General features: G+C 44.9%; 1 protein-coding gene across 1 annotated transcript in view; it reads left to right on the top strand.

Annotated features, from left to right (window-relative positions):
- LOC138568827 (ferroportin-like) overlaps positions 1-26,679 on the top strand; it is a 467,510-nt gene that overhangs the window by 325,647 nt on the left and 115,184 nt on the right. The gene's annotated exons all lie outside the window — the stretch shown is intronic.

The following is a 26,679-nucleotide window of genomic DNA, read 5'->3' on the forward strand; positions in this document are numbered from 1 at the left end:
CAGCCTCGCTCACTTGCCGGGCAACCAGGGCATTGAGCTCCTCCTGGCGCTGGCGTATCAGGCTCATGGTGTCGTCTGCGGCCCTGCCCCTGTTACTCCTCGGTGCAGCTTGCTGCATGTGGCCGACATCAGGTGAGCTCGCCACGGGACTGAATGACCCATCCATTGCATCTCCAGCATGCACCTCATGGATGCTGTCATTGGATGTGTTGCATGGGCTGTGGAGTGGGGACAGCTGGGTGCTGGGTGTACGCTGCCCTTCCGGTGTCGGACATGGGTCATCCACATCACTCATAGGTGCCGTGGCTGCTGCTTCCCCGACGGAGCTATTGGCTGCGGACGGCGTGCCTTCTGGCACTGGCTCCTGAGTGGTGGGGGTGGGTGGTGGGGGTGCTGCCACAGTGTCGGATGGCATTTCGACCCTTGGTGTGGTCGTTGCGTGGGTGGCTTTTGAACGCTGGGCCACTCCAGATATCCCAGTGCCCCTTGATGTACTGGGCCTGGTGCCTGCATCCTTTCCCTTGGCCTGCTTTTTGGGTGGTGGGGCCTGCGTTGCAGAGTCCAGCTCCTCACTGTCAGATTGTGACCCTGTGGGGGAGCAAGACAGGGATAACATCAGTGATGGGTCAACGTGCATCATGCATATGTTGTTGTTGCTGCAGTTCTTTGGATTTGGACATCTAGTTTGGGCCTGCAGGTTGTTGGCCAGATGGGTGGGTCATCCGGACATGTGTCAGGGTGACACGTGTGTGAGGTGCTGCATGCATGTGGTTGTGTGGGGATGTGCAGGGCATATATGCAGGGTTGTGTACATGTGTGTGTGATGACCCCATCCATTAGCTGATTACCAATTCACATTTGGGGGAGGGACTCATGCTTGGCATTGCTGTGTTTTGCGTGGTCACTCACCTCTGTCTGACGTTGTTGCCACACCACACTCCATTCGGCCCACTCCCTCGATGGATTCTATGCCAATGGTGCTGGCACATGTCTCCTCCCACTCCTGCATCTTCATCGGGGATCCACCTCCGCCTCCTGTGCCCATGGCCAGATTCCTGTTGGCCGATAAAATGCTGCGTACACGGAGGCGCAGATCATCCCACCGCTTGCGCACGTCCTTTACGGTGCGGGGGGTGGAGCCCACCGCACTGACTTTCTGCGCCACCTCAGCCCAGATTTCCTTTTTTCTCAGGAGTGCCGGGCGCCGCATGTCGCTAGCGAACACTACGTCAGCATTTGCAGCCAGGGTGTCTGCCAGCATTTTCAATTCCTCGTTTGAGAAGCGTTCTTTGCGCTGACGCGCATCGGCTTTCTTTAGGGCCTTGGGCATTGTTTGTTCTTGTGGGATGTGGTTTTGCCAGTCGTGGTGTTGCTGCAGGTCCTGAGTGCAGGGGATGGCAATGGATTGCGTTTTTAAAGATGGCCGCCGGGCTCTTTCCCGTTCCGGTGCGATGACGCTATTTCCGGTTCCGGTGTTTTACGGTGACCGCTAATAGCAGTGACCGCTAACAGCGGTGACCGCTAATAGCGTGCAGCATGAGGGCGGAGGTGCTATCAGCACTTTGTTCGGAGCCGGTAAGGTGCTTTTGCGCCATGGCGGTAGGGTCATTTACCGGCATGGCCCTATGCGCGTGTCCGCTAACTCGTAATGGAACGCTATTAGCGGTCTCCTACGATGGCGGACACGCTAATAGCGCCATGATGGTAAATCACATTTTTTAGCGCCTACCGTGTAATGAGGCCCTATGTCCTGAACTCAGGAGACTGAGCCGACGATCTGTCCAGATCAGTGACTCACTTTGGGTCAGTTCAAGGTTGTTAAGTTGATGTTGTTTCTGTTTAAAGAAAAGGAGGGATGTTACGTCGTAAAATGAATGTACGCATGCGCAAGCCTCGTTCCTGGCCACGCATGCACTGTTGTAGTAAAGACGGTCCGTACGGCAGTTGCAGCCGGGACCTTACGAGCAGCAGATGTGTGTGCTAGTGTCACTTTGTGTGAGTGCATGCATGCATGCGAGTGAGGCGGCCCGAGGCACGGGTTTAGTCACCACAGCCGGGACATGGGCCCTCCTGTGAGTGTTGAAGAGGTGGGCGCATGTTTAGAGAAAAAAGCAGATGTGCACGGCGCTGTACTTACTGAATGATTTAATATTGCATAGACACAGCTGCAGACCCACGGCATAACTAGCAGGTCTGGTGAACCTGGTATTAAGTGCTGTGCTGGGTGTCATCGGTGGGTGTGGGACGAGCGGATTAGAGCTTCAGTGCTTTTATGAGCCCGACCAAAAGAGAAGGGCACTGCCTAGCAATGAATAACAATCAGTGATACATCAAAAGGGTCTATACTTTTCCTCCCTGGCACCCAGATTCATACTGGGTGCAAGCATTCATCTCTGCCATGGGACACTTTATTTGTACATGCTGGAACGAGTGTGAGCATTATGCTGTACGCCTGATGCTTCGGGGTAGTGAACATGTGGGGGCGATGTCCAGAAACTCCAAACAAAAGAGGTTACAGGCAGCCTATATTTAGAGCCTGGCTGTTGTGAATTGATCTCCCATATCATTCTTGAGGCGCCCAGAGTTCGGGAACGATATGGGAGAGCAGTTAGGCAATGGGTGTCAGCTACACTCCTGCGGCTGTGTCTGGGTGTCTCTTGTAACTAATAAATCTACCCTGCATCAAGTCCTCCTTGCCACATGCCCCTAATTTTATAACATATTGGTGATGAGCCGGTGAGGGAGGCACGATGGCAGCAGAGACCCCCAGGCACTCCGGTTTGACCTGCAGCGGTGCCACGTGAGCAGGAGGGAGAAGGGAAGTCTCTTGCAGTGGCCCGGTAGTGGGCTCCTGTGGTAGATTAAAATTGGCGCTGGGGCGATGCATTTGAGATCTGGCTCGTGCAGGTGAGGCGACCCTTCAGCTGGTGAGACAAAGGTGCAGCGCACACTAGAGAAAACGTGGTGTGCATGCGGCCATCTTTATTGTGGTTGGAGAATTTGGCAACTTCCCTCGTCTTTGTCCTAGTACTTGTGTCCACGGACATCTTCCTCGTCCCAGTACCGTGTGGCTGATGGCTTACCCACTTTATTTATAAGTGCATTTCGGGGAAAAGAGGAGGAAATGATGCAAAATATGCCTGCCCCCTGCCCTTTTCTCGCCACTCCAGCGGATCCTCCTATACCATGGTAACAGTTTACCTCAGGGCTAGGGTGGACAACGTTTTGAGATGCTTTTGCGGGACACAAGGCGGTGATGATGTCACAGCGTCCACGTTTGGCCCGCTCCTTTCCGTGCCCTACCGCAGAGCACCGGGCACGGGCAGAATCAATGCACTGCCCTCGCAGCTGCTGACGTGACTGCACAGCAGGCCTGTCACGTCAGCAGCTGCGGGGGCAATTGAATGCAATAGAACTTTTATTCACAGATATAGCTGCCACTTGGCAGTCACTGTCATTCCGATTCATGGAAAAACTATGTATATGACCCCCTCCCCGCTCTTGGCGGGGAGGGGGTCATATATATACATTTGCCACAAATCAAAATGACAGTGGCTGGCAAGTGGCAGCTAATCTGTAAGACAGCAGGCCTGTCACGTCAGCAGCTGCGGGGGCAATTGAATGCAATAGAACTTTTATTCACAGATATAGCTGCCACTTGGCAGTCACTGTCATTCCGATTCATGGAAAAACTATGTATATGACCCCCTCCCCGCTCTTGGCGGGGAGGGGGTCATATATATACATTTGCCACAAATCAAAATAACAGTGGCTGGCAAGTGGCAGCTAAGCTGTAAGACAGGGGTAGTTGCATAGCAATTAGCTGTGACCTGTGTGCCCTGCAGTGGCTGGCCCCAGCCCCCAGCATGCCTAATTGTGGCTCCGACTTGCTCTGTACGAACACAAATTGTGCTGAACAGAGCAAGTCAGGATAACCCGCGTCCCGCAGTGCCACTCGGCAAACTGTGGGACAGAGTGCCCAATTATGGGTAAATCCCGCAAAATGCAGGACAGTTGGCCACCCTACTCAGGGCCATTGGGGGAGTGAAGTTTAACAATGATTTGAAGGAAGCCTCTCTCCTGAACTGTATAGGGGCGGAGGCATTACGGATTTTTCCCACCCTTCCTGAGGTAACTCATTTGGATGGTGCTGGTGACTCGAATGCATAGTGTGCGACCCAGAAATATGAGGCAGCTCTAGCGAAACTTGAAAAACATTTTGGGAACAAAACTAATGTCGGTCTAGAAAGGTACTATTTCTTCACAAAGAAGCAAAATAAGGGTGAGTCGGTGGACAGCTATTTTGCAGCTTTGAGAGGACTGATTGCCACTTGCAAATTTACAGGCATTGCTGATGAGTACCTGAGGGATCAATTAATGTTCCATACTGTTGATCCCCACATCCAACAAAAGCTAATGAAGGCAAAAGATCCTACGTTAGAGCAGGCCACTGAAATGGCAAGAACAATGGAATTAGGGAGCATTTGTATGAAAGTTGTTAAGCATGATTACACTGCTCAAGAAGTGAAAATGATAGAGAATGAAGGTGACGATGATAGTGATGACATCACAGTGGCGTTGGTCAAGAAGGGATGAGGGCCTGCACCACGACACAAGTTGAATTCCCATGACAAACACTGTACAAGAGGCTGGTGGATATACCGAAGGTAGACATCCACAATGAAAGTGTTATAAGTGTTGGAGCACCAGAAACCCAAATGGTGAGCAAGACTGTCCAGCCACTGCTGCAAAGTGTTTCAGGTGCAACATTGTCAGGCACTATGGCAGAGTGTTCAAGAACGGAAAGAGGAGGAGCAGCATTAGAGTTCTTGAAGAAATAGGGGAACCTAGCAGACTTCTGACGATTTCAGATGTTCCTGTCCACATACTTACTATTGAATTTCTATGAAGGAGGGGGCCGTGGGTGCGCATGGAAATAAATTACGTTCCTTTGGATATAATGATGTATACTGGTTCAAAATACACAATGGTAGATGCCGTGTATTTGTGCACGAACTGAAAGGACAACTCCATGAATTGAGACCCACTCACATTAGGGCCACATGGTATGGCAAGAATCCTATCATAATTCTGGGATATAAATGGGATGTTTTCTGCAAAATCTATGTGGCAGAGAATGTGTCATCAGTAGTAGGATGGGAAGAGTACACTGCCCTACAGATTAAAATACACCCTGTGCGGAAAAGCCTATACTGTGTGCTACAACTCACAATCTCTCGTCTAAGGAGGGGTTGGTGGAGACGTTTCCCCCTGTGTTAAATGGAATAATAGGCATGCTTAAGGGATTCAAGAGAGAGAACAAAGCCAGTGATACACAAGTTCAGGAACATTCCAATCAACACTAGGTATGCTTTGGAAGAAGACTTATGAAAATTGTGTGAACATGATGTCATTGAGCCATTGAGTCATCAGAGTGCCTAGCTCCTATAGTAATTGTGCAAAAGAGTGACAATTCTATAAGGATGTGTGTAGACCACAGAGATATCAATTCTAACATCTCGGTTTATAGGCACCCACTGCCCATCATCAATGAGATGCTGACTACTATGAAGCCCGCAAAGTACTTCCAACCTTGGACCTATCCCAAAGGCTACCATCAGGTTGTTGTAGATGATGTTTCGAGATACCGGGCTTTGTCACACTGTTAGGAGCATTCAGATACAAATGCATGCCCTAACGATTGGTCTCTGCTGCTGCAGTCTTTCAGAGAAAAATGCAACACCTTTTTGTCGTCCCGACAGGAGTTTATTATTTTCAAGATGATTTCCTTATAATGTCCATGATGGAAGAAGATCATGATGCAAAACTCCTGAATGTCTTACAGGTTATACAAGAAAAGGGTCTCACTTTGAAGATTGACAAGTGCAGGGTTAAAGTAAATGAATTAACATATCTGGGGCATGTGATCAATTGTATAGGGATTAAACCCAAAAAGGAATTAGTTGGGACAATATCGAAGATGCCAGCACCTGTGAGCAAAGATCAGTTGCATTCAATTTTGAGGATGGCGGAGTACTACTCCAAATCTATTCCACAATTCACTGACAAGACGCTACACATGAGGGGATTGATGAAGAAATGTGCACAGTTTAATTGGTTGGAATAGTGTCAAAGTGAATTGGAAGATATCAAGGGAGTTGTTAATGAGGCACCTGCTCTTCGGATGTTCAGTGCCACTGCCAGCAGTGTCATCACAGTAGACAGCAGCAACGTGGGCCTGCGAGGGGTGCTGCAGCAGGTTCAAGAAGGTGCAGTAGTAACGATTGCTTTTGCCTCTCGGGCGTTGAAAGATGCAGAGTTAAATTACTCAGACATTGAAAAGGAAGCTTTATGAGTAAAATGGATTTTAGAATATTTCAGAACAGTTATCTGGGGTCTACCTGTAATCGTGACCATTGGACCCTAATACACATTATGAATTCCAAACCTCCACACCTGCCATACTCGAGAATATGGATATGGAGGATAGACATTATGGAGTACAACGCTACGGTTGTATACATCCCAGGTGTAGGGAATGTGATGGCTGACTGTGTTTCTAGACTTCCATGGGCCAGGAACAAGGGAGAGCCAAGCGATGGAGACAAGGATAAATACATAATTCCAGGGATTGCAAAATAATTATTGGATCAAAGCATCAGCTGAAGACCCAGAGCAAGAATTGTTACGCCGGGCTGTTCACGAATGATGGAACAAGATAGATGGCCTTACAAAATACACCCAAGTACAAGATGAGATTGTGGAGAACTCACTGTGTGTGATGAGGGGCGATCCCATAATATTGCAGAGTGTTTGAGAGAGAAGATCCTGAGTATTGCTCATGAAAGCCACCTGGGGAGGAGCCTCGCCAAGAGACGGTTGAGAGAAGTGTACTGGCGGCCAGGAATTTTGACCGATGTGGAAGAGCTTTAAAAACAAATTGCCAAGCCTGTGCCATCAGCAGCAAGACCAACAAGCCTAACATAATGCTGCTACAACCAATACAGGCCCCAGATTGGGTTTGGAAGAAACTGGTGTTTGACATTGCAGGACCTTTTGAAACCTTGGAGGCATACAAAGTCTACATAGTTGTGCTAACGCATTTTACCTCAAAGTGGGTGGAACGGGGTGTAGTCCATGGCTCTGTAACATTTGAGAAGTTTGTCGGGTTTCTGGAAGCTATGTTTAGTAGAGAGGGAGATCCTGAGGAAATAATTACTGACAATGGGACTCAATTAATTTCTGAAGAGATGCAGCGATTCCTGAAGGATGAGGGATCCAGCATAAACACGCCTCACTTAATCACCCTATGACGTATGGTTTAGTAGAACGTATGAATGGGTTCATAAAGGCTCAAATTCAGCTGGCGCTTGTGAATTCACTACTGTGAGGTAAGGATTAGTGCAGTCCAACTGGTGTGGGACTACACAAGACTTATCTCTTTATATTAGGTAACCCACCTTTTTTATATAGGCCTGTACTACACAGGTTATGTGAGCTGTAGAGCTGTGCAATGAAATCGGTAAATGCAAGTATCCAATTAAACACTTACACACTTAAAGCTATATAATGCATTATTTATTTATACACAAAGATATTTAAAGCATTCTTTACAAAGCAGTAATTCGCTGTAACATTAATTCCAAGTTAGGATTAAATTAAAAAAGTGAACAATAAAGCAGGTGAGTAATTCATTCATATGTTACACATGTTCGAGCACCCAGAGGGGACGTCATTTGAGGTCAGTATAGCATTTATATAGTATCACCTTTGCAATATTGAGTTTTCAAGAAAGGAAAGGTTAGGGTTAGATCGGACTGCTAGATTATAAGAACAGTTAGATTCTCCCAAAGGGATGCAGGCAGTATATTATCCCAGCATGAAAGTGTTCAACATTAAAACCTGTGAGAGAACAAGCACTCCCAAAACCAATAGGTTGAGAAGGAGGCCTTTAGTGACCCAGGGCAGCCAAAGTCAATGGGAACAATCAAGGTTCTGATGCTCTTCATCTTCGAAATATGTTCTTAAATAGTCAGTGTTCAAAAGAGAAATCAGAGCAACTCAATAGGAGTCACCGTTAGAAAGCACAAGCTGTAAGGCCAATGCAGGTAAGTTGAGGTCAACTTAATGTAGGGTTAAATCGCACTCCCAAAGATAGGAAGGACCCCAAATGGCAAAAGGATAAACTACCCCAAGCCTGACAGTACCTTTCAATTGAAGAAGCTGTTCCAGCTGGTTGCCTTCACGATGCAATGCAGTAGACCCTTGTTCCTGGTCCTTGGTCGTAGTGACAAAAGAAAGGACGTCTGGTGGGCTCCTGAAGCAGCACATCGAGAGAGGGACTCAGCAGCAATGGATTTCCATCAATTCAGCAGCTCTTTGTGGTTTTGGTGCCTTTTCTTCAGCGCCAAAGAAGAACGAAAAGCTCTGGTTAGGATTTCCTTGATCCATCAGTCCTGGACTCTGGTGAGGGGACTCTGGATGCAGATTTCTTGCTTCTGTAGGTTCCTATGAATGTCCATGAACATCTGACCGGATTTCGACTACTGAAGACAATACACACGCAAATGGTCCAGGTACCACAGGTATTGGGTTTCTGCAGCCTTGGAAAGTTGCAGCATGTTGGGGTTTGCACCAAAATAGGGTTTGTCTCTCATCTAGTTGGTCCCACTAGCCTAAGGGAGGAAGTCATCCTTTATGGTTCTTCCCTGTCAATTAGAAAACGGGGTCAGCACAGCTACAGGGTTTCACCCAGTACTTAGCGTTACAGGAGTGTGCTGCTGGCATCTTCTCTCATCTTATGCTTCGGATGTTGTCCTCGAGTGGTCGACTCTGCTCTTAGTCCCAAAAACCTTGCTTTTTATGTAAGTACCTATTCATTCACAGCCCTAGGCTGTCAATCACACAGCAAGGTGGCTGTCCTCCAGGATAGCTAACCGGCCGATAGGAAGTGGTTTCACTGAGGCACACCTAGAGACAAAGGACAGGGAAGTTTTGGGACCCTCCCTCACTTCCTGCCTTTCCAGACACACTGGAGCCTGGGCATGGCATCAGGGCTGAAGCCCGGCAAAAAAGGGTGAAATACACAAAGGACTCAAACGCAAAAAAACAGAGTACAAGCCCTGAAGAAACTAACTAACAAGACATGGTGAAAAAAGATGACGGGGGCTATTTTGAGAAACTGGTCATCCTTGGGTGCAGCACTGCAGCTGAGGTATCAGCCTGCAGATATGTGTAACTAGGTAGAAGAAAAAAAAACACTGCCACCAGCCATTCAAGTGAGTTAGTGTAACAAAATGTTACATGAGGAATGGGTTAAATGAATTACTATGTAACCCCCCAGCACTCCACATAGGGTGGTGTGTGCTGGACCCATAAAGTAAAGATAAGTAAGACAGTGGTCATCTTACTATTCTTGGGAACATTAGTTCACCCAGGAAAATGTAGTTAAACATTAAAAGAAGTCCAAGGGTATTCCCAGTGGCACTGCACAAAAGGTGCTGTGTGTCACGATGGAAAAGCAGATGCTTCTGGAGTTTACCACACTCCATAAAACAGTGCGGCACATAGAAAATCATAGTCAAGAAAACACTCAAGTGAGAAAAAGGTCCCACTCACTCAGGAGTAAAAATTAAAAAGCCCTAAGTCCAGCAAAAGAGCTGGGGTTCTCTAAGGTTAAAGGGAATTGGCAAGAAAAGAAAATTACCATGGAGAGATACCCTGAAGGAGTCACTGAATCCTTACAGAATGGCTCTTCATTCCAAAACTGGGGCTGAAGCATTTGTTATGATGAAAGCGAGAGCAGTGTGCAGCCGCTTGAGTATGTCTTAACTGTCAACAAGGAATGTCAAGAGTGTGGATATGGAGGAGGTGCTAAGGGAATTGAGAGAGAAGCAGACTAAATACAAAGAATATGATTGCACCAGAGGCACCCATGGTGTATTGATTAAGGAAGGGGAGTTGGTTAGAGTGAAAAACCCCAGAAAAATACTTAAGGGTTTGTCCAAATATGGAAACCCACTGTGAGAAACCAAAGGGTGTCTCACCTGCTAGTTCCTGGGGATCTCTCACTCAGGTGGCCGGGGTATGACCATTGCCTTTGGATCCAGACCCTGGTGGTGGACCAGTGTGGGAGGATCACATGGGTGAGGGCTCTTCAGGGACTGGGGGTGAGGCGACCAATGGTGAGACGCGGTAATCCCCCCTTTCCCGTACACATGACCTATCCTATTTTATAGCATTCTCCAATGTCCCAACTCCCCCGCACCCCTTTCATACAAATACTGGGCCAAGGAAGAGGGCAACTGAGAGTAAAGAGGCTAACCCTTACATATCTCATTGGACATGTCCCGCTAATCGGGTCAGGCAAAGTCAGGCACTTGACTTTAAGTGCATACATCTGATACCAATTAGCTCTCCTCACACGGATGAAAGGCAGAACATAGAAACACACTCTGATCAAGGTGGAACACGCGCAAGAGCAGATCTTCCTGGGTGAAGGCAAACCTACTGGAGCAGAGCGACAGACAGAGGGAAGGGAGCGAAGGGTAGAGGACCCCAGAAGTACCCTGCAGGAGGCCTTTGCCTCCAAATGGCTGTGAAAGGCACGGGGAGAAGGCCAAATCCCAGACAAGAAGACTGCATTGTGTTTCAAGGAAGCCAGCGACCCTCCCAGGTGAAGAAAGGAATGCACACTGCCAGTGAGTTGGCGAGCGACATGAAAGGCTGGTGTGTTAAGCAAAGATTGAAGATGCAACAGTATATCGCACAATTGAAGGATGCATGCGTGTGAATGAGACGCAAAGGAAAACAGACTTGTGGTGAACTTTGAGTTACCGATATCTGTGAAACTAGTGATACTGAGTAGTGTAGTGGTCCGGCAAAAGGAAGTAGCCCATTCAAAAGTCTCTGTGAAAGGTGAAATGTTTTTGTTATGAAGAGATAATGTGAATGAACTATAAATAGCATAGTGATCAAAATTAACTCAGCAAAAAGGGGAAAATAAAAAGGGGAATGTTGAACCTTTGTGTTTATAACATCGAACTAACCAGACCAAGAGACACTGGGGCAAATAACACAAGAGCATGAATTGAAGGGAAAGTCGAAGGGATCCTCCAGAGGTCTATAGAAAAAGCCACGCACATTCGAAAATCTTCGACATCAGGAAGACTGGAAGTGTGATAAGTTAGGGGAAGGGAACCCATTAAGGATGTGAAGTAAACTTGTGGAAGAGAACCCCTGCAAGTGTTGCTTTGAAGTGTCTGACCCCGACTGAGGCAGACCTACGTGAACTTGTTACTTTGAGAGGTCCGAGCCCGATTGAGGGAGACCGACATGAACGTTTTATTTAACTGTGTTTTGAAAGCTGAAAAGAGGGACTTTAACGTGGAAGTCCAGGAGAGCCTCAAACCACGTTTTTAACTGCCTTTGTTTTGAGAACCTGAGCCAGAGTGTGTCATCCTGTCTACCTTGGAGAGGAGAGCTGACTCAGTGTTACTACTCGCTCCCTTAGCTCCCATTCCCACCACTTGAGGGCATGCTTTGGGGTTTATTCCCTACTGGACTTTCCTTCTGAACCTTATGCTACTGTGCTGTGATGAAGTGGGAGCGCCTACTCCTTATTTTCCAAGCTACTTCCCTTCCGGATCCATTCCAGGTTTTTGGCAGCCAGCATGCTCCTTTAATCAAATGACTATGCTTCCCAGAATGTCTGGCCCACTGCTTCATCTCCAGCCTTGTAGGACAAGGTTGGGTGGAGGATAGGCAACACCTGTGGCTGCAGGTGCAGCGAGCAGCACACCTGAGGCTGGTCATTGATGCAGTGTTCCTGTTTGTGACTGGTCCCTTGTTCCTGGTTCCTTGTTCCTGGTTCTTAGCTTTTTGCCTAGTTCCTAGTTTCTATTTCTTGTTCCTTTTTCCTTGGATTTCGAATTTAATGTGCTTAATTGATTTCTGCTTCCTAGATTCCCTTTCTGTCTTCCTCTGTTTGCAGGCAGCATTTGTCAGTGCTTTCCTTTTTGGTGCAGCCCAGGTTGCCTGTGTTCTATATTTCTTTGACTTTGCCCTTTGCTGCTGTCAACCTTGATGCTTTAGTCTTTCCTCTTTATAGATTTAGTTTCCTGCCTTTTTCCTAGGATAGGTGAGGAGGTTTGCCTTTGTAATTATGTATTCTCTGCTCCTGTTCATTTACTTTCTCTTGGAATCCATTCCAGGTTTTCCCTTGCACTTCTGCATTTATTTCCCATTGATTATTAAGTGTGGTGTGCTGTTGTAGCTAGCTCCTGTATGAATGTTGATGTTTTCCTAACTATTCTGTAATCACTATTCCTACTTGCCCCTTGTCTTGAGTCTTATGTATTTAGTTATCCTGCCATTGCTGTTATAGCCTTTCTGGGCTTGCTGACATTCAAGTGGTATTTCTCGTCCTTGTGAGTACTGTTTTTAAGTTACCTTATTCAATACCATCAAGAGTGTTAGCTCACAGATCCTGTCGTTGCTTGCCCTGTACGTGGGCTTAGCGCTGTCAGTACCTGTAACAGCAATTGTGGGTAAGGAGCTTGCCGACTTTCCTTGTAACCATCTAAGTGCTTACCCCACATCCCTTTTCATATATTTGTATTGTTGTCACTCTCTATTTGCACTCGGGGTTTTAGTATACATGTGTCTTGGTTCCTGTGTGCATGTTGTTTGACTCAAAGCTATTCACTGTGTGATCTTGTGCACATTTCCATTGCCATATTCACTGCCTTTGTACTCACCAGACACTCAGCCGTATTTATTCTTTATATTCTAACACTGATTTTCCTTTCCATGCATATTCTCCTATACCCACTTTTTTTGTACAAGAGAAGGGAAGGCATTAGGTTTTGTTGCAGTAGGCCATTTTGATTTGACGGACTCAACTAGGGCTGTTTTATTTATTAGTTGATGGTAGACACTACTCCCATCCTAGCTAGAGGGCAAATTAGGTGTTTTTCCAAACCCGAAAATTGAATAAAGGTTTTACAAATTATACCCTTTGTGTCAGTGTCATTTTTGTGATATCATGCATCTCTTATATATGTGTCAGAAGTGGGATGCAACTCAATTAAGACAAATTGGTAGACCCTAAAAATCCAGAAATTTAGTCACAGAGCCTCAGACCCCTCTACCACCACAAAAGAATCCATAGACTTTGACATTTGTAGCAGCAGAGAAGCCACTACCCCCCTCCCAGGAAAAGAGGGATGATTCATACAGACTTAGTTCTAATACCCCCTACGGGTTGTTATATAAGATTGGCCTCAAAATTCTGGCCTGGCCGGGAGGTTTGGTCTAGATGTCCTAGCAGGTGTTATAGATCCAGACTTTTGAGGAGACATAGTTATTTATTTATTTATTTTGTTAGTTAATTTCTAAACGGCTGAACAAGAAGCCCTGAGACATGAGAGCGGTAAGACTGACAAACAACGAGAAACATATCCCACAGGTAAATGCAATAGTGTTTGAATGTATTCAAAAAGGACGGTTTTCAGATTGTGTTTGAAACTGGCAAGACTAGGACACAACTTCAGGGGGTAAGGCATGTCATAGTTGTGGTGTCGAGATTGGAAAGCATGTATTTTTTACATGTGCCAGTTTTGCTTTCGGTAGTTGCATTAATCATGTGTTGTGAGAGCTAAGGCTGCATCTGTTTGGTAACCATTTAAGTTGCGCTACCAGGTATGTCAGACTTTTTCCATAAAGACAAGAGTGTGCAATGCAAAGGGTACGAAAAGTGACCCTTTTTACAATAGGAAGCCAGTGTAGCAATCTCTGTGCCGCTGACACATGATCAGTTTTTGAGCAGACCAACTACCACCCTCACTGCATTGTTCTGAACAACTTGTAGGCAGTTGATTTCTCCCTTACCCACGCCTAATAGGATGCTCGCACAGTAGTACAGATGACTACCTATGATAGCTCTGGCCAAAGTAGCACAGCCGGACATTTCAAGATAACGTCTGAGTTGTGCTAGAAGCTTGATGTAATGTGACGAGTTACACACTAAGCAGCTAATATGAGCCCTCATTGAGAGCGCTTGATCAATAGTAACTCCCAAAGTGTATACTTTCTTGAGGGTGGGAAGAAGACAATCTGCAATTTGGAAGGAGGAGTAGGCTTGGTCTAAATGACGCAGTTTAGAAGAGGTGCCCAAGATTATAAACTCTGTTTTGGAGTAGTTTAAGGCCATTGTGAAACATCCAGAGATGAACTTGGTTGTAAGTGGCGTTGATGGCCTCAGTGTCTTTGCTGTAGTCACCCGAAAGCGGGAAAAGACGTTGAGTATCATCCGCATAGTGGGCATAACCTGTACTTTCTGCATCCAATTGATCGAACAATGTGAGCATGAATATGTTAAAAAGAGCGGGTGACAGACAGGAACCCTGTGGCATTTCATATGTTAGAGCATATCTGTCTGACATAGCTTCTTCATGGAAGACCTTGGCTGTCCGGTCTGATGGCAAAGAGAGTACCCAGCTAGCTGCTTCCTTGGAAAAAGAGACCCTCTCAAGTAGTCTGCTGGCTAAGATGGAATGATCAACGAGATCAAACACAGCTGTTAGATCCAGGAGCATCAATAATGAAGCTTTGCCCTTATCCATTTTTTTCAGAATATTGGTCTTAAGGTCTAATAGTGTAGATTTGGTGCTATGAGAGCTCCAGAAACCTGATTGCTTGGGGCCTCGTAAGCTGTATTCACTCAAGAATACCTGGATCTGTTCATGTACAATCTTGTCCAGAATTTTCAAGAAAAAAAGGGAGTTAGTAATCGGGCGATAATTACTCGCCACACCAGGATCCAGTGATGGCGTCTTCAGAAGGGGGGTTAGCCAAGCTTGCTTGACATCTGTTGGAACTAGCATTTCATTGAACAACACATTATCACACTTTGTAATGAAAGGGGCCAGGGACAGTACACAGGCTTTAACAATTTATTTCACATAGAAGTTCTCTTACAGAACCATGGCAAACCCTGTTTCAAATTCGCCCTGGGGACAAAAGTGCACATGGAATTCTTGAGAAGGCTCTATTTCCCCGTTTTGAGGAAGAAATTGAACCAGAGGAAACTGAGAGCGGTAACTTAGGCTTTGGAGAGACCAATGAGATAAGTACCACTAAAGCAAATAGGGAAGACTAACCTACCATCATTCCCAATCTAGCCTATGCCCAGTAAATTATCTAGTACTCACAGAATCTTTCTCACAAGTGATGCCCAGTGAAACGATCCAGTACTTACAGAGGCTTTCTTAGAAGTGATTCCTGAGGGAGAAGGACAAGAAAAGAGGAGCCAATTTTTCTTCCTGAAATAGGGCTTACTATATGGAAGGGAAACCTCCAGTGAAGGTCTAAGTGATTCTCAGTTAGCAATAACCAAAACCCATTACAAGATCATGCTAGAGATTGCACACTCTCATTTGACTGGGGGACACTTGAGACAATCTAAAACCCAAGCTCACATCATTGGGAAATTCTACTGGCCGGGTATCCATGCTGACATAAAGAACTTCATTCAGACATGCTCAAATATACCCTTACTTGTCCCTCTAAACCCATTGACAATAATAGAAGTCCCTTTTTCTAGAATCGGGATGGATATCATTGAACCCTTGGAAACTTCTAGACTGGGTAATAAAAATGTTCTCGTAATCATTGATTACACTACCCGGTACACAGAAGCCTTCCCCATGCGGAACAACACAACCCAGCAAATCTTAAAACACCTGTTGCCATTTTTTTCTAGGGTTGGTTTCCCCAAGAAAATTCTAATGAATCAGGGATTCAATTTCATGAGTATGCTTATGGGTGAAGGTAAGGAATTACTACACATTACCACCGTAAGGACCTCAGTTTACCACCCCCAAATGGGCGAATTGGTAGAGAGATTTAATAAGACCCTCAAAATTATTCAGAGAAAGTTAGTAGACGAGGATGGGAAGGACTGGGATCGTATGATCCCATAGGCCCAATTTGCAGTGAGAAAAACTCCTCCGGCATCCATCGGTTTCTCTCCTTTTTAGTTACTATACAGTAGAGATCCAGGAGATGTCTTACGCATGCTCCAGAAGACCTAGGGCGAAAGAGAAGAAGGCCAATTCACCTCTCACAAACAGTTTCCCAATTGCGAGAGCACATGAAACTCGTCCACAGTCTAGTCCACAGTTGCATGGAGAATGCTCAAGCTCAACACAAATGTACCTATGACTAGAAGGTACATTTCCGATAATTTTCAGTAGGACAGAAAGTGTTAGTCCTCTCACCTACCTCTCAAAATAAAATTGTTTCAAAGTGTCACGGACCCTTTGAGGTGCTAGAACAAACAGTACCTATAAAATAGCCCAACCCAATAGAAGCCAAAAGATCCACCTCTAGAATGTAAATCTCGTGAAAGAGTGGAAAGGAAATCCTTCTGCTACTATCTCCTCTATATTTCCTTGTTTGGTGCCCTCAGAGATAGAAAATTCTGAATGTTTTCCCCACGAACTATCTAAACATAAGCAAGAGGATTTGAACAACATTATTACTGCATTCCCTGATGTATTCTGTGTGAAACCAGGGAGAGTACACAGTACTTACCATTATATCCAAACTCCAAAGGGGAAAGTGGTCCATTTGAAGCCATATAGACTCCCAGAAGCACAAAAGCAGATAGTAATTGATGAAGTTAGAAAAATCCTGAAGGCAAATATCAAACCCTATTCGAGTCCATGGCCCTCCCCTCTTGTGTTAGTGACTAAACCCGATCACACTTGGAGGTTTTTCATAGACTTCAGGCAGGTCCACACCATCTCTGCCTTTGATGCCTATCCTTTGCCACACATCAATGAGTTAATAGATAAACTGGGAAATGTCACATTCCTGTCAACCCTATATTTAACAAGGGGACAGTGGCAGGTCCCTGGACCTGATAAGGAAAATACAGCTTTCTTGTTGTCAATAGGACTATTCCAATTCAAAGTCCTCCCTTTTAGATTGCATGGGGCCCCAGCCACTTTCCAATGTCTCATGGACAGGATATTACAGCCTTATTCCGATTTCTGTTGGGCCTATATTGACAACACAGTCATTTATAGTAAAACTTGGGAAGACCATCTTTTTCATCTTTCTACTATTATCAGAACCCTCCGAGAGGCCGGCTTAACTGCCAGTCCCTCAAAGTGTAAGCTGGCTCAGTTGGCAGTGAAATACTAGGCTTCTTTGTAGGGAATGGCAGTGTCCAGCCACAGCAAGAAAAAGTCAAAGTATCCTAGATGCCCTCAAACCCAAGACCAAGAGAGATATCAGGGCATTCCTAGGATGGATTGCTTATTACTGTAGGTTAATCCCACATTTTTCATATAGAATAGCCAGATTTACAGACGAACTAAGAAATGTGGAACCCCTGGAAATGTGTTGGACTGATGAGAATGATGCTTGTTACAATAACCTGAAACAAACCTTATGCCAAAATCCAATACTAAAAGTAGTAGACTTCTCAAAGGAGTTTGTATTAGAGAGCGATGCCTCGCTCACAGGGTTACGAGCAGCACTATTTCAAATACACAATGGAATAGAACACCCCATCCTATTCACTAGTAGTAAACTCTTCCCTCATGAGAAGAACTACTCTGTGTTGGAACTGGAGGCCCTTGCCATCAAATGGGCAATTATCCATTTTCGGTACTACCTTCTAGGGAGAAAGTTCACACTTGTCACCGACCACTAACCTTTGGTAGGGATAAATCAACAAAAGGACTCTAACCTTCAATTCGATTGTTCTTAGACCTGCAACCCTACTGTTTCACTGTGGAACACCAAAAAGGTAAAGAACAGGGGAACCTTGATTTCCTTTCCCGGTTACCATGTGAAATAGATGCGACTACATCAGATAGGGGGAGGGTATGTGAGAAACAAAAAGGTGTCTCACCTGCTAGTCCCCAGTGATCTCTCCCTCAGGTGGCCAGGGCACGGCCATCACCTTTGGATCCAGACCCTGGGGGTGGACCAGTGCGGGAGTATCACCTGCCTGGGTGAGGGGTCGTCGAGGAATGAAGGTGAAGCAACTGATGGTGAGATGCGGTATTCCCCCCTTTCCCGTACACATGACCCATCCTATTTTATTGGATTCTCCAATGTCCCAACCCCCCCCCCTTTTCACACAAACACTGGGCCGAGGAAGAGGGTGACTGAGAGTAAAGAGGCTAACCCTTACATATCTCATTGGACATGTTCTGCTAATCGGGTCAGGCAAAGTCAGGCGCTTGACTTTAAGTGCATAGATCTGATACCAATTTGCTCTACCCACATAGATAAAAGCCAGCACATAGAGATACTATACAGTAGAGATCCATAGAGATTACTATACAGTAGAGATCCAGGAGATGTCTTACGCATGCTCCAGAAGACCTAGGGCGAAAGAGAAGAAGGCCAATTCACCTCTCACAAACAGTTTCCCAATTGCGAGAGCACATGAAACTCGTCCACAGTCTAGTCCACAGTTGCATGGAGAATGCTCAAGCTCAACACAAATGTACCTATGACTAGAAGGTACATTTCCGATAATTTTCAGTAGGACAGAAAGTGTTAGTCCTCTCACCTACCTCTCAAAATAAAATTGTTTCAAAGTGTCACGGACCCTTTGAGGTGCTAGAACAAACAGTACCTATAAAATAGCCCAACCCAATAGAAGCCAAAAGATCCACCTCTAGAATGTAAATCTCGTGAAAGAGTGGAAAGGAAATCCTTCTGCTACTATCTCCTCTATATTTCCTTGTTTGGTGCCCTCAGAGATAGAAAATTCTGAATGTTTTCCCCACGAACTATCTAAACATAAGCAAGAGGATTTGAACAACATTATTACTGCATTCCCTGATGTATTCTGTGTGAAACCAGGGAGAGTACACAGTACTTACCATTATATCCAAACTCCAAAGGGGAAAGTGGTCCATTTGAAGCCATATAGACTCCCAGAAGCACAAAAGCAGATAGTAATTGATGAAGTTAGAAAAATCCTGAAGGCAAATATCAAACCCTATTCGAGTCCATGGCCCTCCCCTCTTGTGTTAGTGACTAAACCCGATCACACTTGGAGGTTTTACATAGACTTCAGGCAGGTCCACACCATCTCTGCCTTTGATGCCTATCCTTTGCCACACATCAATGAGTTAATAGATAAACTGGGAAATGTCACATTCCTGTCAACCCTATATTTAACAAGGGGACAGTGGCAGGTCCCTGGACCTGATAAGGAAAATACAGCTTTCTTGTTGTCAATAGGACTATTCCAATTCAAAGTCCTCCCTTTTAGATTGCATGGGGCCCCAGCCACTTTCCAATGTCTCATGGACAGGATATTACAGCCTTATTCCGATTTCTGTTGGGCCTATATTGACAACACAGTCATTTATAGTAAAACTTGGGAAGACCATCTTTTTCATCTTTCTACTATTATCAGAACCCTCCGAGAGGCCGGCTTAACTGCCAGTCCCTCAAAGTGTAAGCTGGCTCAGTTGGCAGTGAAATACTAGGCTTCTTTGTAGGGAATGGCAGTGTCCAGCCACAGCAAGAAAAAGTCAAAGTATCCTAGATGCCCTCAAACCCAAGACCAAGAGAGATATCAGGGCATTCCTAGGATGGATTGCTTATTACTGTAGGTTAATCCCACATTTTTCATATAGAATAGCCAGACTTACAGACGAACTAAGAAATGTGGAACCCCTGGAAATGTGTTGGACTGATGAGAATGATGCTTGTTACAATAACCTGAAACAAACCTTATGCCAAAATCCAATACTAAAAGTAGTAGACTTCTCAAAGGAGTTTGTATTAGAGAGCGATGCCTCGCTCACAGGGTTACGAGCAGCACTATTTCAAATACACAATGGAATAGAACACCCCATCCTATTCACTAGTAGTAAACTCTTCCCTCATGAGAAGAACTACTCTGTGTTGGAACTGGAGGCCCTTGCCATCAAATGGGCAATTATCCATTTTCGGTACTACCTTCTAGGGAGAAAGTTCACACTTGTCACCGACCACTAACCTTTGGTAGGGATAAATCAACAAAAGGACTCTAACCTTCAATTCGATTGTTCTTAGACCTGCAACCCTACTGTTTCACTGTGGAACACCAAAAAGGTAAAGAACAGGGGAACCTTGATTTCCTTTCCCGGTTACCATGTGAAATAGATGCGACTACATCAGATAGGGGGAGGGTATGTGAGAAACAAAAAGGTGTCTCACCTGCTAGTCCCCAGTGATCTCTCCCTCAGGTGGCCAGGGCACGGCCATCACCTTTGGATCCAGACCCTGGGGGTGGACCAGTGCGGGAGTATCACCTGCCTGGGTGAGGGGTCGTCGAGGAATGAAGGTGAAGCAACTGATGGTGAGATGCGGTATTCCCCCCTTTCCCGTACACATGACCCATCCTATTTTATTGGATTCTCCAATGTCCCAACCCCCCCCCCTTTTCACACAAACACTGGGCCGAGGAAGAGGGTGACTGAGAGTAAAGAGGCTAACCCTTACATATCTCATTGGACATGTTCTGCTAATCGGGTCAGGCAAAGTCAGGCGCTTGACTTTAAGTGCATAGATCTGATACCAATTTGCTCTACCCACATAGATAAAAGCCAGCACATAGAGATACACTCTGAGCAAGGTGGAACACGAGCAAGAGCAGAATTTACGGGGCGAAGGTACACCTACTGGAGCAGAGCAACAGACAGAGGGATTAGAGCAAAGGGTTGAGGAACACAGGAATTCCCTGCAGGAGGTCGTTGCCTCCAAAAGGCTGTGAAAGACATGGGAGAAGGGCAAATCCCAGACAAGAAGATAGCATTGTGTTTCAAGGATTCCAGCGACCCTCTCGGGTGAACGGCAGAGAGGGGGAGGCAAGCCCAAGCCTGTGGTATTAAACTTGACTCGTAAATTCGAACTACAAAGCCAAGAAAGGAATGCACACAGTCAGTGAGTTGGCAAGTGACATGTGTGTGTTACGCAAAGATCGAAGTTGCTATATTATATTGCACAATTGAAGGCTGCCCGCGTGTGGATGAGACATGAAGGAAGGCAGACCTGTGGTGAACTTTGAATTACCGATAGCTGTGAAACCAGCGACACTGAGTAGCGGAGTGGTCCATCAAAAGGAAGAAACTGATTCGAAAGTCTCAGTGAAAGGTGAATTGTTTTTGTTATGAAGCGATAAAGTGAATGAACTATAAAAAGTGAAGTGATCAAAAAAACCCTGGGAAAAGGGGCAAAGTAAAAACGTGAATGTTGAACTTTTGTGCTTATGACATCGAACTACCCAGATCAAGAGACACTGTGGCAAATAAAACAAGAATATGAATTGAAGAAAAAGTCAAAGTGATTTTGCGGAGGTCTATAGAAAAAGCACCACACATTCGAAAGTCTTCGACATCAGGAAGAGGTCTGAGCCTGACTGAGGGAGACTGGAAGTGTGATAAGTTAGGGAAATGGAACCCCTAAACAATATGAATTAAACTTGGCAAAGGGAACCCCTGCAAGCTTTGCTTTGAAAGGTCCAAGCCCGACTGAGGGAGACCTACCTGAATTTGTTGCTTTGAGAGGTCCGAGTCTGATTGATTGAGACTGACGTGAACTTTTTGTTGAGAACTGTGTTTTGAAAGCTGAAAAGATAGACTTTAATGTGGAAGGCCAGGTGGGGCTCGAACCATGTTTTGAACTGCCTTTGTTTTGAGAACCTGAGCCTCAGTGTGTCATCATGTCTACCGGGACCGCCTTACTCCGTTCTGTCTAATGTGGGGAGGAGAGTTGACTCGGCCACATTTATTCCTTATATTCTAATTCTCCTTTACACACTTTTTCTAAAAGAGATAGGGCAGGCATTAGGTTTTGTTAGTGTAGGCCATTTTGATTTGACAGACTCAACTATGACTGTTTTATTTATTATTTGATGGTAGAGACTACTCCAATCCTGGCTAAAGGGCAAAGTAGGAGTTTTTCCAAACCCCAACAATTGAAAAAGGTTTTACAAATTGCACCTTTTGTGTCAGTGTCATACTTGTGATACCATGCCTCCCTTACACCATGTAGAGTTGAAAGTGTTGGGAAGAAAAATGTGGTACTGGATGATGGAAAGAAGTGGTCTTTTGATTATTGTTGTTATTATTATTATTATTATTATTATTATTATTATTATTATTATTATTATTATTATGGTATTTATTGAGTGCAGACCTGGCTTTGAGAAGCAAAAGAGCCCTTTACCGAGGTATATAACAATGCAGATACATAGCGGAGCACTTTACAGAGGTATACAACAGTACAGATGCATAACAGAACACTTTTCAGAGGTAACAGCATAACAGCTATACAGTGGGGGTGGGATACAGAGGGGCACAGAGGAGGGATACAGCTGTACTGGGTGGCAGGGAGGAGAGGGGCATGCAGTGTCTAGCGTGTTGGGTGGCGCAAGGTGTAATGTCATGACTTAGATGTAGAGGCAGAGATATTCCTTGAAGAGGTGGGTCTTGAGTTCTTTTCTGAATTGTAGGTGCGTGGGGGCGAGTCTGATGCTGAGGGGGAGGAGGTTCTATAGTCTTGGGCGTAGGCAATGAAGGATTGTTTACTGGTCATTTCCTTTTTGCAGAGGTGGATTTCAAGTCTGCACGTGCCCTGGCTTCTGATTGTACACTGTCCGCCGGAAATGCTGAGTTTCTCTGCAAGGTAGCTGGTTGACGTAAAGGTGACTGCCTTATAGATGATGCAGCAAGACTAGACAGTGATTTGTGCATGCAGTAGTAGCCAGTGAAGGTTGATGAGGGCTGGGGTGATGTGGTTGTATCTGCATAGACCCCTGATGTCGCGTGCTGTCATGTGTAGGACACTTCTCAGTGGCACAAGGGAGGATGACTGGAGTCCTTCAGTTTTGATGACATTGTTCGCTGTTTCACCAATGCGAGATGCTTCAAGCGGTGGCCTGCCGTCTGATGGGACTGCGCCAAATTGTTCTGGTCTTGGTTCTCATCTCATGGACCTGTCTGCAAAGGGGAGGAAGATCACCCCGAATTTGAGAGATGATTTTGTTTGTTGGTGATTTTAGAAATTATTTTGTTATACTTGGTTCTGTTATGTGTGTTTGATCCTATTTATTCTTATCCTAATTTTTTTCTTCTTTATTTCTTCCTTTCTTTCTTCTTCCTTCTCTCTCTGGGAGCTGTCCTGTCCCTTTTCCATTCACCTGTTTCACTCCTTGGCCTCCTTTGGGTTGTTTTTCCTTGTTCTTTATTTGCTATTGGGGGGCTGATGTGGATTGATCTCCTGTATCGTTCTAGATCCGCCCAGGGTTGAGAACGATACGGGGGAGCAATTAGGCAACAGCCATCAGCTATGCTCCTACGGCTGTGTCTGGGGGTCTCTTGTAACTAATAAACCTACCATGCATTGAGTACTCCTTGCCGCCTGCCTCTTCTTTTAGAATAATGGCTACAATGCTTTGCTTCCAGTTGTGAAAAAATGGAAACGACATCTCGTACGCTGGAGGAATGGGTTAGCAGTTTGGAAGACACTCTTACTCCAGATGAAATACTGCTGGAGCTCAAGGCAAGCAGCAAAATGCTGAAATCCTAAATTGAAGGAGTGGCTGTCATAGTGGACAGCCTACAAGCCAATTTTTCAGATATTGCAAGATGGACAAAAGCGGCTGAAGAGAGGAACAGTAAACAAATAATGAGGTTGGCACAATAGGCCAAAAGGTTTAACAGTAACAACATAGAAGGTTTGGAAGGCTGCTCCAGGAGATGCAATGTATGGATGCTTGGTTTAAGGGAGGGAACTGAATCAGGTGGTATGGAGGAGTACCTGGAGGAGCTGTTGACTGTCTGAAGCAAACTTTTTTTGTCACTTTGTGATTGAACGGGTACACATATCACCCTGCCCCTGTCCTCATCCTGGTGCTCTCCCTAAACCAATGATACTTGAATTGCAGCGATAGAGACACAATCCTATGTGCTGCTCACAAGATGGAAAAAGTTAAGTCTGAAAACTCAACTTTGATATTTTCTCAGACTTCAGCCCAGGTGTGAGCAGAAAATATCCTATGTGCAAAGTCTGTAAGTTACTCAATGTTTTTCCTGGCCAAAATATGAGTGTTAGCAAACGAGAAGACACATTTCTTCAGGGACATGGAAGAGACCTTGCAGTTTGCAAAGTTGTTACATGGTTTAAAAGCACTTAATCGGAAGGCCTCACCAACAAAAGAGAGGAATATTACTGAAACCACCTTTTCCATGTGTGTCCCTGAAGCAGGGAAATAGTTTATTGTCCACAGTCCACACGTGATGTTTATAATGAGGTGGCAACTATACTGTTGCTTCTCTTCTGTATTTGTATTAATGCAGAAACAAATAAATTATTGGTAAGAAGCACTATCACTGTTAAAGTGCATCAGCGCGCAGTACTCAATATAATACAGAAGATCTGCCGGGCAGGACAGAAGTAAGTATCCTGGCTAAGTTGCCACGAATAACCATAGAAGGATCCTCAATTGTTTTACTTGTTTGGGTGCAGGTGTTATTTTTTATCATATGGATCCTGCTGAAGATGCAACCCCAAAGTCAATGGTGCAGGATAACATAATGATACGAATTGGAATTGAACATGTGATGATGCCCACTATGTCATTATGTGACCCCAGGGGATAGATTGGAAATGGTGACATTTGATATACATCTGTATATATTGAATATACTGGGTTTACACAATTTCCCAAAAGTAAGAAGAGTATTGGCTTATGTGCATAGGCCTATTAATCAATTAATTAATTATTGAGCATTTATAGTTCACCGAATCACCACTGTAGTGGTATCAAAGAGCCCATAAAGGAATCAGCAAATCTTAGTGTGCAGGAGGAAAATGAAGATAAGGGATTAGAAATGGGCGAGGTATAGAAAGAGGCTATGAAGAATGGATGGGAGCTTGAACAGAGGGATATAGTGAGCAGGGGGTCACCGCTGGGATAACAAATGCCATCAACACACTAAATTGGTTGGATTCCCAAGACAGCAAAGTCCAATATAGATGTGTTGTTTATGTGAAAAAAAGATAAAAGGAGTAAAGGGTGGAGGTGGGAAGAGAAGAAAAGGGAAGCAGAGTTTCCAGGATTTAACACAGAGTTGTATAAACCTTTTAAAGATACGAGTGATATCGAGAGCATCGGGTAAAGAGCTGTCTTCCAAAAGCAAAAGAAAGAAATACATCAAAAGATATCACAAAACATACGATGAAGCAAGTCTGCAGGTGAGAAAAACTCAAATTACTTACCTGTCGGTAATGTTCTTTCTGAAAGATGTTCCTCCCATGGTTTCCTCATCGTTGACATCCATCTACCAGGGCGACTACCCCTCAGAAGGCCTCGGGTGCCCCGTGGCAAAGCACAGCATTGGTTCCACCCAATCCCTCCACGCTCCGTGTGAGGAGTCAGGAATGATACTCAGACACAAGTTTGACATGATTTTGGCTAAAGCCTTTTATTAGAACATAAAATGGTTGGCGAAAGGTCTTGCTGTCCATGCACTAGTGGAATTTCCCTACCTAAACTAAAAACTAAGGATCTGTCAGTGTCAGAATGTCCAAAATAAAACCGAACTGTACCCAAAGTACTATTCTGACTGTCACTCTCTAAATAAATGAATTCTAAGGTGAAAAGGATAATGTTTTTGGCCTTGAGTGTCTTGTAAATGTTCAAAGGAATGGTGAAAAGCAATGTATAACTTCAACAAAGATTCTTTCAAGGATAGCTGCCCTAGCTCCAGAGGGATTTCCCCTTCCCCTGGATTCTGCAACACTTTCTGGGTTTACAAATAACAGTTCTTGATGTTCCTTTCTATCAACAACAATATGTATCTTCAGACTGATTGTCTTTATATATGGCTGGGACACCTGGTCTACTCTCCTGCCAGAATGTTTTGTTCCCAAGTATTTTAAAGCAACACAGCCTGCTGGCTAATCCTTGTATCTTATTCACTTCCAACTTGTCTGGTGTATTCCCTTACCAGGCTCTCTTTTATACATTTGCAACAGCCTGGTATACTCTTTTGCCAGGCTTTCCGGATTCACACTTCACAGTTGCCTGGTATATCTTCGCGAAAGGGCTTCTTGAAAACACACACTTGTAGTTGCCTGGTATATTTTCGTGAAAGGGCTTCTTGAAAACCTACACTTGTAGTTGCCCGGTTTACTCTCCTGCCAGGACTTCTCTTAAGTTCACAAACTTGCAACTGTCTGGTATACTTTCCTGCCAGTGCTTGTTTCAAATACACAAATGTATAGCTGCCTGCTGTATTCTCCTACCAGGGCTTTTCATCTCCACCTTTGACGGTTCTTCCTTTTTGCCTTATTGATGAATATATTTGATTTCTAATATATGGCCTCTTTAGCGTTTCTTTTATACACTTGCAACACGCATTGACAAACTTGAAAGTCTCTCTGTTTAGAAAACTGCTCTTTCAGTCTTTCTCTCTCTGATTTTCATAAACCGTTCCTTTACTTTCTCTCCTTTGGCTTTGTTATGTATGGCATGTTCACCAATATGCTTGGTGTTGCCTCTGTCCCTATGTGGACTCACCAATTCTTGATGGTGTTTCCTGTCTCTTCTGTGGTCTGCCGATGTTAGTCTTCTTCTGCTTTCTACTTCGC

Source organism: Ambystoma mexicanum, chromosome 2q (genome assembly GCF_040938575.1).
Source record: "Ambystoma mexicanum isolate Mex_15411 chromosome 2q, UKY_AmexF1_1, whole genome shotgun sequence".
Classification (NCBI taxonomy): domain Eukaryota; kingdom Metazoa; phylum Chordata; class Amphibia; order Caudata; family Ambystomatidae; genus Ambystoma; species Ambystoma mexicanum.